The sequence below is a fragment of the Streptopelia decaocto genome (assembly GCF_964273445.1).
Source record: "Streptopelia decaocto genome assembly, chromosome: 7".
NCBI classification, from domain to species: Eukaryota; Metazoa; Chordata; class Aves; order Columbiformes; family Columbidae; genus Streptopelia; species Streptopelia decaocto.
In genome coordinates, this window is record NC_138661.1 from 4,101,258 (window position 1) to 4,115,108 (window position 13,851).

A 13,851-nucleotide genomic window follows, 5' to 3' on the forward strand; every position below is an offset into this window, starting at 1 on the left:
ACATCAGACTGGAGAATTCATGATGGAAAGGATTTACAATGGAAAGGATTTTTACACTTTGCAATAGAAGACTACGGTGAGGCAAAGTTCAAAACAAAGACCTCGATTAAGAGCTTTATAAATCAAAAGGAAACCGGGTTGCCTCTGGGAGCACGTAGGTTGGGGAACACAAACCCCAATTCCACACTAGCTACTATCACTCAATGAACAGCAAGTCCTGCTTGAACCCAGTGTCCAAACTATAGCCTCCAGTATGACACATTGCAGAAAACACCAAACCACGGGCACAAGCCATGAGTTGCTCTTTGAAGTTTAGATACAGCAGAAAACTATTTCACCCACCCAGATGCAGAGGAATAGCTGCTGCCTTTGACGCTACAAGGAATTTGGGGTTTAAACTGCCTAAGGACTTCAAATTGCTCGCTGGGCTGCAGAGTAGCAACACCCAAGCCTATACATATATATAAATATAATTATGCCTGGTCTAGACTTGAGGAAAATAAAATAAAATAAACCCCACCTTTTCAGTGACGCTAGTATTAAAAAAAAGCATGTACAAAGAAATCTCTAGAGTGACTTATGAACAAGGTTTTATGCTTGGCTTTCTGCCAATTAGAGAGGAATTAATGAGCCCAGCGATATAACCCTGCTCATCCCAAGGAAGAAACTGCGTTCTTAGGTGATCGATGGAATCAGAGAGAGGAGGAAAGAAGGACGGAGACATGGGACTGTGACTGCACGTAGCAAAGGACGTTTCTGATGGGCTTGAGACCGTAACACAGACAGCATAGTTCAAACTTTAAAATTAATCCAGCCTATGGCATCCAAAGAAAATTAACCAGTAAATAACAGCATTCCAAACAAGCTGAGAGTATATTACTATAAAACTCCAACCGTTTTAATATTTTACAGATTATGACTCCCCTGACTGCCAACCAGCAAAAGGAGGAGGGCACAAGAACAAAGGCAAATCGAGTGGGAAAGACATGGCCAGGCACCTCGAGAAGCTGAAAATGTGTCAAAACCCACTCTTTTAGTAAGAGACAATGTTTAGTAGCTACCTGCAATTGTGATTTTAAGCTCCAAAGAGTCTGGATGTCAGAATTCACATCACGAGATCAGCTTTCAGCAGTAGCAGGACCAGACTTGACATGCCCCAGTTTCCCCAAGGTTACTTTTCGAAAACCATCAAGTTCTCTTCTCACACTGCAGAAGAGCAACCAAAACCCACCTTCTCGTTTTACCGTTTCAGCATTCGCTCTGTGAGAATTTAATTTCAACGCTTTTTTTTTAATTTGAACGACCAGAATTTTGCATTAGATTGCAGGTTGAAAGTTAATGGAAATGGCAGCAAGCTGCTGTTATATATACGTAAGTCATTGCAAGGAGAACAAAAATGTTACTGAAGCTTATAAAATCAAAGCTCGTAAAACACCAAAAATACAAAATGAGGTAGAAGTAGCTTAGGAGTTGCTAGGGATGTTTAAAGTTAATAAAATTCTACATTAAATGGCTGCCGCTTAGGTTTGCCAAAAAATTATGCAAATTTCCCAAGTTCATACATCGTAATGAGCCCAGCAAAAAGCAGGTCCCAAAGAAGCAATGGAGTTCGCCTTGCTCTTATTTTTCCAGCAGATGGAATTAGCTGCGTGTGAAGTCATTTTTTTTGCAATCAGAGATTAAACATATTATTCTGAATATCAATTCTGCAAGTACAGCATATTGGATACATGCACACATGGTAGCGGGAATATGCAAAAAACAATCGTAATCCTTCTTTCCATCAAGGACACTAAAGAGGCTGGGGGAGGGTTTACATGTTTAATACCTTATTTTTCAAACCAATTGACTATCTGCCAACAATTTAGCTGAAACAAGTTCTCTCAAAGTTTATTAGTGTTAATAGTCTGAACGGGTTTTTCCAAAGAAAAATGTCTGCCCTGACTGAAGAGACATCCTCTTGATGTGCTAATCGACAGATCACAAAAAGCCATCCAAGCTGCAAGTTCAAACAACTCGCATCAACTGAAAGTCTCCAATTTCTGCCCATTATTTCTCCAAAACCTGGTTTGCAGCCGTCTCCATCACATATTATATATAATATACTGCAACATATAAATCCACCTTTTCCATTCCTATTACTGATTCGCCACTTCATGCGGAATTAAAAAGACACAGCCTCCTGTTATCCACAGCGACGGCTGAACCTTGTGTGTGCCCTTGACCAAAATATTCCACCTGTGTTCCAAATTCTGAATTTAGTTTAAGTGCACACCAAGTTACTCTCAAAGACACTGAAAGTGCCAGCAACTTGTCAATTTTGCCTGACTTAACCTTGGTATTATATTTATATCATGCTTATAGCAGCACAATCCATTAAGATGTACGTCAATGCACGCACCCAATTTTGGGTGCACCCACCTAAGAGCATTCAACCTTCTCCTGAGAGTATCTGTGGTGTTGAGAAGGTGCAGGGAGGTCAACCAAAACCACAGCTAAAAACCTAGATAATTAAAGGGACACACAGAGAGGAAAGTGAAACTCAATTCTAATTGGAGTCGGTGACACACTGGATTAAATACTATTAACCAAAATGGTGAAAATTAAAAGTAGATGTACTGAAAGCACTAAAAACCCTGCCTGAAACAAAACGAGAATTCTCATATGAAAATACTCCCGTGGCCAAATGAAATAGTGAGTTTAAGTATGAAAGCAAGCACTTATACCTATGGTGCTCTTTCCTCCCCACCACCCCTTTGCTACTAGGGAGTCTCATTTATCTCAAAGCACTCAAAAGAAAACACTTTGATTTTTAAAGTGAGAAAAGCTGCAAAAAAATAAAGCCCTGCCTGGCACAAACAAGTAATATTTGAGAATTCAAAAGGAGATTCTCCAAGTTAAGGGAAGGATGAAAACAGTCCTGAATAATTTGCTTTGCATAGCCCAGTTCCTGCCAAAACAGTTCCGTAAATCCCATGGTAGTTCAGATAATTTCCATTCTTAGAACAACAAAAAAAAAGCCAGATCGAGCGTTAGCAACATTAATTGTGCGATATGACCTGAATGATGCAAGAACAAGTAGTTACGTGAACCGCAATATCTGCTGAATTTTTAATCACTGGTTGTTTTGCTGCAAGGCAGAAGAACATTGTATATCAGCTTCCAAGCACTGTATTGAATGGCACATTAGGGCAGCAAGATTTTAACTGGCAGAAATTCAGCCTCCATGCTACCTAAATGCCATTACTTGGCTATGAACTGCAGACAAAGCAGCTTCTAAAGCTCTTTTTAATTAAAAAAAAAAAAAAAAAAAACACATGGAAAATAGCAGTATTTTCTGCACCTCGCAATACCAGTCAGCCATTTCTTAATGATATATTTATATTTTAAAAAGCTGACATTTATGCATCCCTCCGTAGTATATTTTTCCTTCTCAAAACAGTATCAAGTGATGATGTGGCTGCCCAGCAGCAACTCACTGTCCCATGTAGTCAAACCTGGGATGTGTAGGAAGGTGATCTATGTAAACATCTGTATTATCTCTGCGCTGCAACACCAGGTGCAATAGCGCCATGTTTATGCATACCTGAGCTATATTTAATCTACCTGCCTGGGACACTCATTGCAATGACGCTGCAGACACCCCAATTTACCGTGAACTGGCTGCCCAAGTGCCATTGCTGGGAGTCACACAGGTCCACGCCGTACCAGCCAGGCCTGCTGCGATTTCTCTGCGTTTGATACCCAAAATAGCTCGATTAAAACCAACCTCCACGTCTCCAGTGGTAAACACGGCTCCGGTAACGCTCTAGGCATAAAACTGCAACAGCAGGATTAGCAAGTGACAGGGCAGATATTCCCCTTTGCACAACAAGGCAACGGGAATAAACACAAATTCCCCAAATACAAATCCCACAACTACAGCCAGAATCTGCACTATGGGCAATTATCCTGCTTCATATTTAGACGTGAAAAAAAAAATAAGGACATTAAAAAAAGGTCAAATGTCTGTTACGCTGATTTTAATAGATGTTAAGTTAAATAAGTTAATAAAATTAAAATAGCTTCAAAAACAAAACCAGTAAAATATGGTATAAATAAGAATTGAGCAGCCACGCATACCACAGCAACATTCCTGCGCCCTCCTTACTGCAGAGCTCCCAGAGCTGGCAAGTCCATCTCTAACCAGCCCATCGCCAACATCTAACCAGCCCATCTCTAACAAGTCCATCACTGAACCAAGATCTCCTTCAAAAAACTTAAATGTACGGACAGGACCAGTTAGTGACACATCCGATGGCCAAATAATCCACAGGAGCCAAAAGAAACAACAGCAACAAAAGAGATTATTGGTCCCAAAGCTACATTATCTTTGATCATAGGCTTAGGATCAGTCCTATGTTTTATTTACAAGCTCAACTACCGGCTACAAGGAAAGCTGCCGTGTTCTCTGAAACCAGGTATCAAACCTAGGACAGGAATACTGAAAATTGCCATATCTGCTGGTAATAAAGCAACGACTGTTTGAGTATTATACAAAATCGCTTGTTTCATGACACTACAGGGCAGCAAGAAGCGAAAATAACAAATCATAACGAATGTGTTGACGCTTAGAACCTAAGGGACAGTTAGTACCCAGATAGTACTGTCCACCTACTATGCAGTATTCAACTTCATGGCACTAGAAATTGATTTGGGCACCTCCACACCCCAAAACCGCAGCCCTTCATGGCAGGGGAAGCCAGTGGAGAGCTCACCGATGCTGCAGCACGCTACGAGTCAAGCTTCTAATTATAAGGGACACAGAAAGATGGTTTATATGCCTCTTAAAAATTAAAAAAAAAGCAGTTGCAGCTTGACACGCTTCTTCACGATCCTTATCTAAAAGGAGAAAAGATTTTAAAGAGCAAGTGGAACGCACGCAGCTTCCTTCCAAACCTCTGCCTGCTCTCCAATTGAATACGAAAGAGACGACTTAGTCATACAGAACACGCAAGATGATTTTAAAACGCTGGCATTAATCAAATCCCACAACTTTTCACACCTGTTCAAATGGAACTTTGTCACGAGACGGGGGAGATTTTGATAAGCGCGATGCAATTAACAGACACCTCCTTTGTTACCAGGCTGCTCGTGATGAAGCCCAGGCTCCTCGACATTCCATTTCTTCCCCTCAAAGGCTCTGCGCTCCAGCAAATTTATGGTTTTTAGCATGCAAGAGGAGAATTGAGCGTGTTACCTTCAAAAACAGTCAATGAGGCTCTTTCAGTCGGGCTGGGGAAGGCGGGTGGCTGTTGGAAAGCAAGAGGAGGCGCTCCCTTCCCCCTCCCCTAAGGACCCAAAAACGCCGCATTCAAAACACTCCCATCCCCTGCAGCAAGGGATTAGCCATTTATTAAAAAGGAATCAAAACACTGTAAAGGGCTTCCAGTTAAGATTTCAAGGGGAAAAAAAATCCCAAAAAACGACACACCACATGCAATGCTGGTGCAACTAGAGTCGCATTAGGAATTCTTCAGGGCACTGAAGAGCAAGTAGCTCAAACATAAGCAGGGTGTCATTTGTCCGGACGATGCATTTCAAATGGCTCAAAAGGAGAACAAAACTAAATTAGTATTATTATTTTTTTTTTTTTAGTCAATCATTCTGCTGCCTCCACGTTAAGCAGTAACAACATTAACAACCTACAGGTTTAGACTTTGGACTTCCAAAACAACCGCCTACCTCCACGCTTGGGATTTTTTTTGCTTTGGCTCTTCTCTCGGGGTGACAGACAATTATAATGGGTAATTATGTAAAACCTTTCATCCGAGAAAACCCGAAGCACTACGCAAACACCCATTAAGACTCACAGCTCGAGTCTGTGCCCCACGTGAACCGGTTTCAAAGCCAACCTGCATATCTCGAGCTACCAAAACTGGATCCCGAGAGCCGTGGCACGGCCAAGATAGCGCAGAGAGCTGCAGGGCGAAGCACTCGCAGGGCGAAGCACTCGGGACGTACGCAGCCTCGCAGGTGGGTTTTACAGCCTGAGCTGAGCCTTCCAGCTCCATCCCACCCGGTTATTTAAAACTGAAACATACGCTGCTGCTGCGTGTTACATGAAGCACCTCGCCGGACAAGCGTCAGACTCGCTTCTCTGGCTGATAAAAGGAGATTTTTTCCCAACTGGAAGCCAGACGGCACAAGTCAATAACATCGGTTTACTGAAGAAATTAAAAGCTGCGCTTATTGTTTTGAGTAAGGCCTCGGAGGAAGTAATTTTGAGCAGAAATCACTTCCACCGTAATTGTACTTTTAACCTCTCCTTACATTCTTACACCATCCCCCGCGAATGCATTATTAGAAGTATTATCTGCAATATCTACTGATGATTAAAGCTTTATTTTTGGATCACTGTTTATGTTTACCGAGCTTCACAATCCTTCCCCTGAAAGGCTGACAGATGTACGAAGCACGGGGTAAGTCGTGCAGAAAAACACCAGCAGGAAGTGACAGTGCTCAGAGGATCAAAATTTGGGAAAAGAAAAATAAAAAGACGTAAGGTTTTTTGGTTGGGGTTTTTTTTTTTTTTTGTTGGTTTCGGTTTTCTTAAGAAATAAAAACCCGTGTGCTCGCTCGCAGACCCACGAAGAGACCACGACACGGGGTCGGGGCGACCCCCGCGCCCGCAGCCCCGCGTGGGCCGGCCCCGCGGGACGATCGCGTTACGCAACCGCGGAGGAGCCGAGATGATCCGCGACCCGCAGCCGGGGGAGCGGGGCCGGGAGCGGCACCCCCGCAGCGCCCCGGCCGGGCTCGGGCTGTCAGACCCGCCGGGAGGCGGGAAGGCCCCGGGAGCGCTGCCAGCGGAGGGGAAAGCGAAATACCAACCCCCCCCATCTCCAGCACGGGGAGCAGAGCACGGGGAACAAAATAAAATAAACCCGGGAGAGGGCGGCTGGCCGGCGGGAGCGGAGAGGCCCGGCGCGCTCCGCGGGGCCCGGCGCCGCGCAGCCCCTGCCGGCGGGCGGCCAGCGGCCCCTCGGCGGCCCCCGGAGCCGCCATGGCCGGCCGGGAGAGCGGGCGGTGCGTGCGGGGCCTGCTCGCCGCCCACCTGCCCGCCCCGGCCCGCGGGCCCGTCGTCCCCCTCCCCCCCATCCCCGGTCCCGCCGCGCCGCCAGAAGCCTACCCGGAGCGGAGCCGGCCGCGCTCCCGCGGGGAGGAGGGGGCGTCCCGGCGGCGAGCTGCGCGGAGCCGCCAGGCTGGGCTCGGCGCGGCCGGATCCCCTGCGCCCAGCCGCGGCGGCGGGAGGAGCCGCGCCGGCCGCGCCAATCCCTGCCCGGGGCGGGGCGGAGCGGGACGGGCCCGGGCCCGCCGGGGAGGGCCGCGCCGTGCCAGGCACCGGCAGCTCCGCCGCGCCAGGCAGCGCCGGGGCCGGGGGCCCGGCCGAGGGACTCTCGGGTCTCCGCAGGGGCCGCCGCGGTCCTCCCGCTGCCCTCTGGGGCCGGAGTTCTCCGCAGGCCTCAGCGCTCTCCGCAGCGTGGGGCCAGGCCCCCGGGGTTCAAGGCCGGGGACGTTTCAAGGCAGAGCCCGGTGCAGGGTCGAGGACCCCCCGTACCTCCCAGCGCTGGCAGCCCCCGGTGCCTCCGGGCTCGGGCCTTAGTTTCGGTGTCTGTGAGGTTTAGCAACAGGGGTGACGGCTCCCAGCCCTCCGCCTGGCACCAGCTGCTTAAAAGTGGATTTAGTGTGGTGGTAACAGGTTAAAAATCACAGAATCACAGAATGTCAGGGATTGCAAGGGACCTCGAAAGATCACCTAGTCCAATCCCCCCATGGAGCAGGAACACCCAGATGAGGTTACACAGGAAGGTGTCCAGGGGGTTGGAATGTCTGCACAGAAGGAGACTCCACAACCCCCTGGGCAGCCTGGGCCAGGCTCTGCCACTCTCACCAGGAAGAAGTTTCTTCTCATATTTAAGTGGGACCTCCTGTGTTCCAGTCTGTACTCATTGCCCCTTGACCTATCATTGGTTGTCACTGAGAAGAGCCTGGCTCCATTCTCATGGCACTCGCCCTTTACATATTTATAACCATGAATGAGTCACCCCTCAGTCTCCTCCAAGCTCAAGAGCCCCAGCTCCCTCGGCCTTTCCTCATATGGGAGATGCTCCACTCCATCATCTCCATTGCTCAGCACTCTATACAGTCCTCTGCAGGAGGCCAAAGATACTCATTTGATAGTCCTTCTGGCTTTAAAATCTACTTATCTCCTGACTGCAGGGCCAAAAGAGCTGCTGGGAGGCTACTGGAACCCCACCAGTGCAGTGCCAGCTGGCTTGTTTCACTAAATACCCTTTGCCATTGTGCCCTTGGCAGAGAAGAACAAGAGCTGGTGTTCCTGGTGTAATGTGCCCTAGGAGGCATGGCAGAGCCCAGGCAGTGGTTTGTCATGCAAACATGACCCCAGCCATTTTCTCTGTGTCATCCTCACAAAGATCTCAGCCTGCAGGGAGAGAGATGAGCATCGGAGAAGTCCCCCGAAACCAAAGATATTGAGAGCAAGAGGTAAGTGTTGGGAAAAGGGGAATCAAGTGGTGGCACCAGATGGCAGCTTCCTGCAAGAAGAAGCCTTCGTGCTCCTCAAAAGAAGATTTTGGCAGTTTGATTCTGCAGGGAGGGAAGTGGGGAGGGATGCAGGTCCCCATGGGAACCACGGATGATCCAGGGTGGCAAACTGAAAAGTCCTGGTTTCTCTGCCTTGCAGGAGGGCAGCAGTTGAGGCACCACTTTTTCTGTGTAATGCAATAGTGTGAGAAGATCCTTGAGACCGTTCTCAAGCTAAAAAGCAGTATTGTGTCAGCACAGTGGTCCTGACGAGGGGCAGAGCTATTTAGGAAGGCACAGGATCACATTAACGTGGCGTGTCAGATGAATCTCCCAAGGTCTCTGGAGTCCCTGTTGACTACAGCCACTATATACAAAGCCGAAGCGAGGACAGGAGGGAAGACAGAAGTAAAATGAGTTGCCAGAGGTCAAATATCAGATCAGTGACAGGACGGAAAACAGAACCTACAGCTCCTCTTCCCTCCAGTACATTCTCATCTTGACCGTAACAAAACCCCAGCACAACAATGGGATTTAGCTGCTGCTGACACAGTAGCTTCATGTGTTCCAGGGGAAAATTCAGTATTTTAGCATAGGACCATAGTGATTTTTCCGTTTTTTTGAGTGAACATGTTAAAAAACCCACCTTATTTACCAGCCTGGTACCACACACTGACACACATGATATCACCAGATGACTTAAAGGGGAATAAAATATGTGCCCTGTCATATTAGAAAAAGGCCCCACAACAGTACAGACTCAATCTTTTGTTTTAAGTTGATAAAGACCACTAAATGCCATTTGCTGCTAAGTGGCTTCTAATGATTAAATAACCTTTCTCCTACCCCCCAGCCCCCTCCGGCATTTAGTGATAATATAAGAAAGATTTTGCACATTGTTTAGCTTAAGGCCATCTGGCACTTTTGCATTTCTGTCGCCTTGAACATTAAAAAAAAATAGATAAACTAGTCCTATCTTATCAGAGACCTGGAGAAGTTTAACTCTGTCAGAGTACATAGGATTAACCAGTCGTTATTGTTTCCAGCTTAATTAACAGTCATATTCCTCAAAGCTTTGAATTGTTGTACTCTGTAAACCAGGCTGTTCCTTATCACCTTTGTATTTGATTTAGCCCTAAGACACTTAAGTCAAATAGTCACATCCAGCTTCCATAAAAGATGTTCTGCCTCTGGGGAAAGGAGACACACAAAGGAGATGCACAACGAGAAAAATACATACAGGTTTTAAAACAACCTAATAATACATTGTCTAAGCTAGGGAAAAGTATGTTTTTTTCAAATGCAAATGCAATGGTCCTGGCCTAATTCAATTAGAAACCTACTACTGCTGAAACATCATCTAATACGACCACACTAAGCGGTTTCTTCCTCTTTTTGCTAAAGGAGCTAAAAGTACAATTCACCCAAAGTAACCCACTCCAAACACTCTCTGGAAACAATAAAAGCTTTGGTCTCAACTCAGCAGTGGCTTAAGGTTGAATCCAGCATTTGTTCTGCGGCTAATTCCCACTCCTTTCTTCCCCATAGAAGAAAAGCAAGAGGGTTTGAGATCGTTTGGAAAGAAATGGGATTTCCTCAAGAACGTGGCTTTGGGCCTTGGAGAACGAAACCAGCCGCAGGACACTTTCACCTGTAGTGCCAAAGCAGGGTTTTGACTAAAATCTGTAACAGCAGGGAACATTCGGTGCAAGCACACCGTAAATAACAACGGATGTAAAGATATGCTGAGATAAAAATTACCCAGACTTTGTTTCCAACTGTACTTCACACTATAAGATTGCTAGTTTGCATTTTGGACTAGCTCTAGCGAAAGCTGGGAACTTACAAATGTGCTACAACATCCAGCTATTAAGTATCAGGCTACCGGAGCGCAATGTAATACTCAAAGTCGGGTACCTTGTCTTTCTATTTATAACCTGGAGAGTGTTACAAAGACACCACCAAAGTGCGAGTGGAACCTCCCACCTCCTGAGCAGAGACCTGGTGGGAAGAAAAATGAAACGTGAGATGTTATTTGACTTGCTTTGCACAGACAGCGTGTCGGTGTTTCTGTCAGCTCGGCATCCCGGGTACATATAAATCAAACCTAAAGAACCGAGCAAGAAAATGAAGCGGAAGACTTAACTGCGTTTCCTGGTTAATTTAAGAAAATAACCTAGCTTTTATTTTCTGCTTCTAGAATTTGTTCTGTTTTTTAAACTAGTGAGATTAAAAGCATAAGGAAAAGTGGCAACAACAGCCAATGCGCTGCAATGTTTTTCTGTGCAATACTTGGTTAAGAGGTTACCAATTAAATTGGGCAGGGGGAGCCCTCTGTGTTTTCTGCAGCATTACGCTGGGCTCCACATGCAATTTATCTACAGAGGTTTTTCTTTGACTCCATGCAAGTGATGTGGGCTACAGCTTTATAACTCCATTTGCCTGACACTTCACCAAAAATAGAGTCATAGACTGCAATTATTTCAGGGGTAAATTTGGAGATAGGTTTCCCTGCATGTTCTGTATTCTTCTTCAGTGAGGTGCATTTATGCCAGGGAAGAATCACCCTCACAAAACAAAATCTCTTGTGAACAGATGAAGAATAGAAAGAGCAAGTTACATTTTGTACCAAGGAGATCATTACGGAAAAAACTGATATCTGATAATTACATTGTCAAGAAATACATCCATTCAAATCGGTTCTCAAAGCTTCAGTAGCTAAAATATAGGCATATTATCATAAAATCATCAGGACTGTATGAGAATTATACAGTTACTCTTTCAGACATGTCTAATATCTGTACAGGATGAGGTTTTATATTCATATTTCTTGTTTATCTCTACTAAATGATAATATGATTATATTATGTTATTATTCCTCTTAATACAATAAAATCTGTACCAATCAGGAATTTGGTTGAAAAACATCCAATTACTGTGTTTTTATCTTAAAGTGACATTGCAATACTTTAACATTGTGGCATTATTCAAATATATCAAGACCCTTGCGGTGACCTAGATATTGTTAGGAGAATGTGTTACTGCAGCCTGTCAAGGAAACCCGCTCTGGCTTCAACCTCGTTAGCTCAGGTAACAACCAGCAAGGCCGCACAGCAGAGCCCGAGCCCGCCAAGGACCCCAGTTAGTGCTCAAATTACCTGTCTGTTATCGCTGATGTTGTTATTTGAGCAGGTGAGATTAAAGCCCCAGCTGTAGTGCAGCCACGCTTCCTAAATTCAGTATCCACACGGTGGCAATTAGTAAATGTGCCAGTCTAGATGCTCTGAGGAGCAAATAAGTATTTTCAGCATGACGGAATCCTGCAGATACAAAAGTTATTTTGGGTTGGAAGGAAGACACTCCCAAATTAATATTTTCCCTAAAACTTGTGGTTCAGCGTGGCTCACATAGAGTCACAGAACAGTTCAGGTGGGAAGGGACCTTCCAAGCTCATCCAGTGCCCCCCCTGCCATGAGCAGGGACATCTTCACCAGCTCAGGTTGCTCAGAGCCCCGTCCAGCCTGGCCTGGGATGTCTCCAGGGATGGTTCAGCCACCACCTCTCTGGACAACCTGCACCAGGCTCTCATCATCCTCAGGGCCAACAATTTCTTCCTCATGTCCAGCCTGAATCTCCCCTCCTTTAGTTTTAAACCACTCCCCTTAGTCCTCTCGCAACAGACCCTGATAAAAAGTCTGTCTCCATCTTTCTTATCGGCCCCTTTGAGTACAGAAAGGCCGCAGTAAGGTCTCCCCAGAGCTGTTCTCTTCTCCAGGTTGCACATCATTGGACTATATCCTGATATCATAAAGTAGAACTGCTGAACACCCTCAAATTTCACTGGTTTGGGAGAAATGTGGGAGTAATAAAAATCAGCAAACACTGAAGACTGCATTGGATTGGAGTCTGTGGGCAGAGTCTACAAACACAAACTCCTGTAGCTCTGTTGTTTAATTGCATCTTTTTCATATCATTGGGGAACCTGGCAGCAGTCAATAACCTCCATACTAACCTTTTATTATCTTATAGCAAATTAACGATTGTAGGAGTAGTCTGGATGTTTGAAGTTTGTAAATCTTTGCCATATCCCCTGGCAGTCCATACAGAGGACTGAGGGGTGACATTTCTCTGACTGCTGCAATAATGATCCAGAGAGACACTCTCCAATCACAGAATCATTTTTCTTGGAGGAGATCCTCCAGAGCATCACGTCCACCAATAAACCGTGTCCTTAAGAACCTGAACTACGTGTCTGTTCAAACCCTCCAGGGATGGTGACTCCAGCACTGCCATGGTCAGCCTGTTCCAATGCCCGACAGCCCCTTCCGGGAAGAAATTTTTTGCAATATCCAATCTAAACCTACCCTGGTGCAACTTGAGGCCATTTCCTCTTGTCCTGTCACTTGTCAGAGGAAGAGACCAACCCCCTCCATGCTCCAGCCTCCTTTCAGGCAATTCGGAGATCAGGTCTCCCCTCAGCTCCTGTTCTCCAGGTGAACCCCCAGGTCCCTCAGCTGCTCCTCACAAGACTGATCACGACCATGGGGAACAGCTCTGCGCTCTGAGCACATGGTCTTCAATCCACTTATTGCTTCATCCACCGTAATCACATTTGTATAAAAATGTACTGACGTTTTACTGTCCTGCCATATGGAGGTCCTGCATTTTTTAGGCCGTTTGCGAGGTGTCTTGTCCACCGTGTGCCCGCTCCTCAGCAGTTTCCTGGTTGGCGACACTTTTCTCAAACACCGTCTACATTTTTGCAGTGCCACCAAGTGGCCGCTTTCTGAACATTTTCGCTTTTTAATTTCGCAGATTTTTACAAACAAACGCAAACTGCCTGGCGGATGAGAATCGCAATCAATACAACCCACCGCAGCAAAGCGGAGGGCCGATATGATGCAAATGCAGGAGGGAACGAAGGGGCAGCAAACCTCGGCACAACCTGTGGAAAGCCGGCTCCGGTTACTCAGGAGGCAGCACAGGGAGGCCACTGAGGTGCGGACATACGCCTGCCTGGGCGCTGGGAGCGCGGTACGGGCCCCTCACAATGTCCCCAACTCCCTGTGGGGCCAGAGGGGCCCGCACCCCACATCGCGGCCTGAGTCACCCCCTCAGGGCCCGGTAACCGCCTCCGCCATCTTGGCGCGGCGCCCCCGCGGCGGGCGGGACGCCAGTCCCCGCACGGCCCACAGGCCTCGCCTCCCTCACTCCACTAGCCAATGAGCGACAAGTGCGAGCGGGGAAATTCTCAGCGCAGCCAAT

At 46.6% G+C, this 13,851-nt stretch overlaps 1 protein-coding gene and 1 long non-coding RNA gene across 6 annotated transcripts in view; both read right to left on the bottom strand.

Annotated features, from left to right (window-relative positions):
- The window catches only part of FBXO34 (F-box protein 34), a 41,811-nt gene extending 34,526 nt beyond the window's left edge, over nt 1–7,285 (bottom strand). For 3 of the 5 annotated variants that reach the window (XM_082059366.1, XM_082059370.1, XM_082059365.1), the window contains exon 1: nt 7,172–7,285. The gene's annotated coding sequence lies outside the window, so the exon portion shown is untranslated. The remainder of the gene's footprint in view (nt 1–7,171) is intronic. The other 2 variants (XM_082059368.1, XM_082059367.1) reach the window with 2 other exon arrangements.
- Nucleotides 7,286–10,503: 3,218 nt separating this feature from the next.
- On the bottom strand, nt 10,504–13,740 carry LOC309442580. The gene is made up of 3 exons (XR_014184635.1): nt 12,599–13,740; nt 11,745–11,906; nt 10,504–10,587 (listed from the first exon to the last, which is right to left on the bottom strand). It is a non-coding gene; the product is annotated as an uncharacterized lncRNA (long non-coding RNA).
- Between the last annotated feature and the right edge of the window lie 111 nt (nt 13,741–13,851).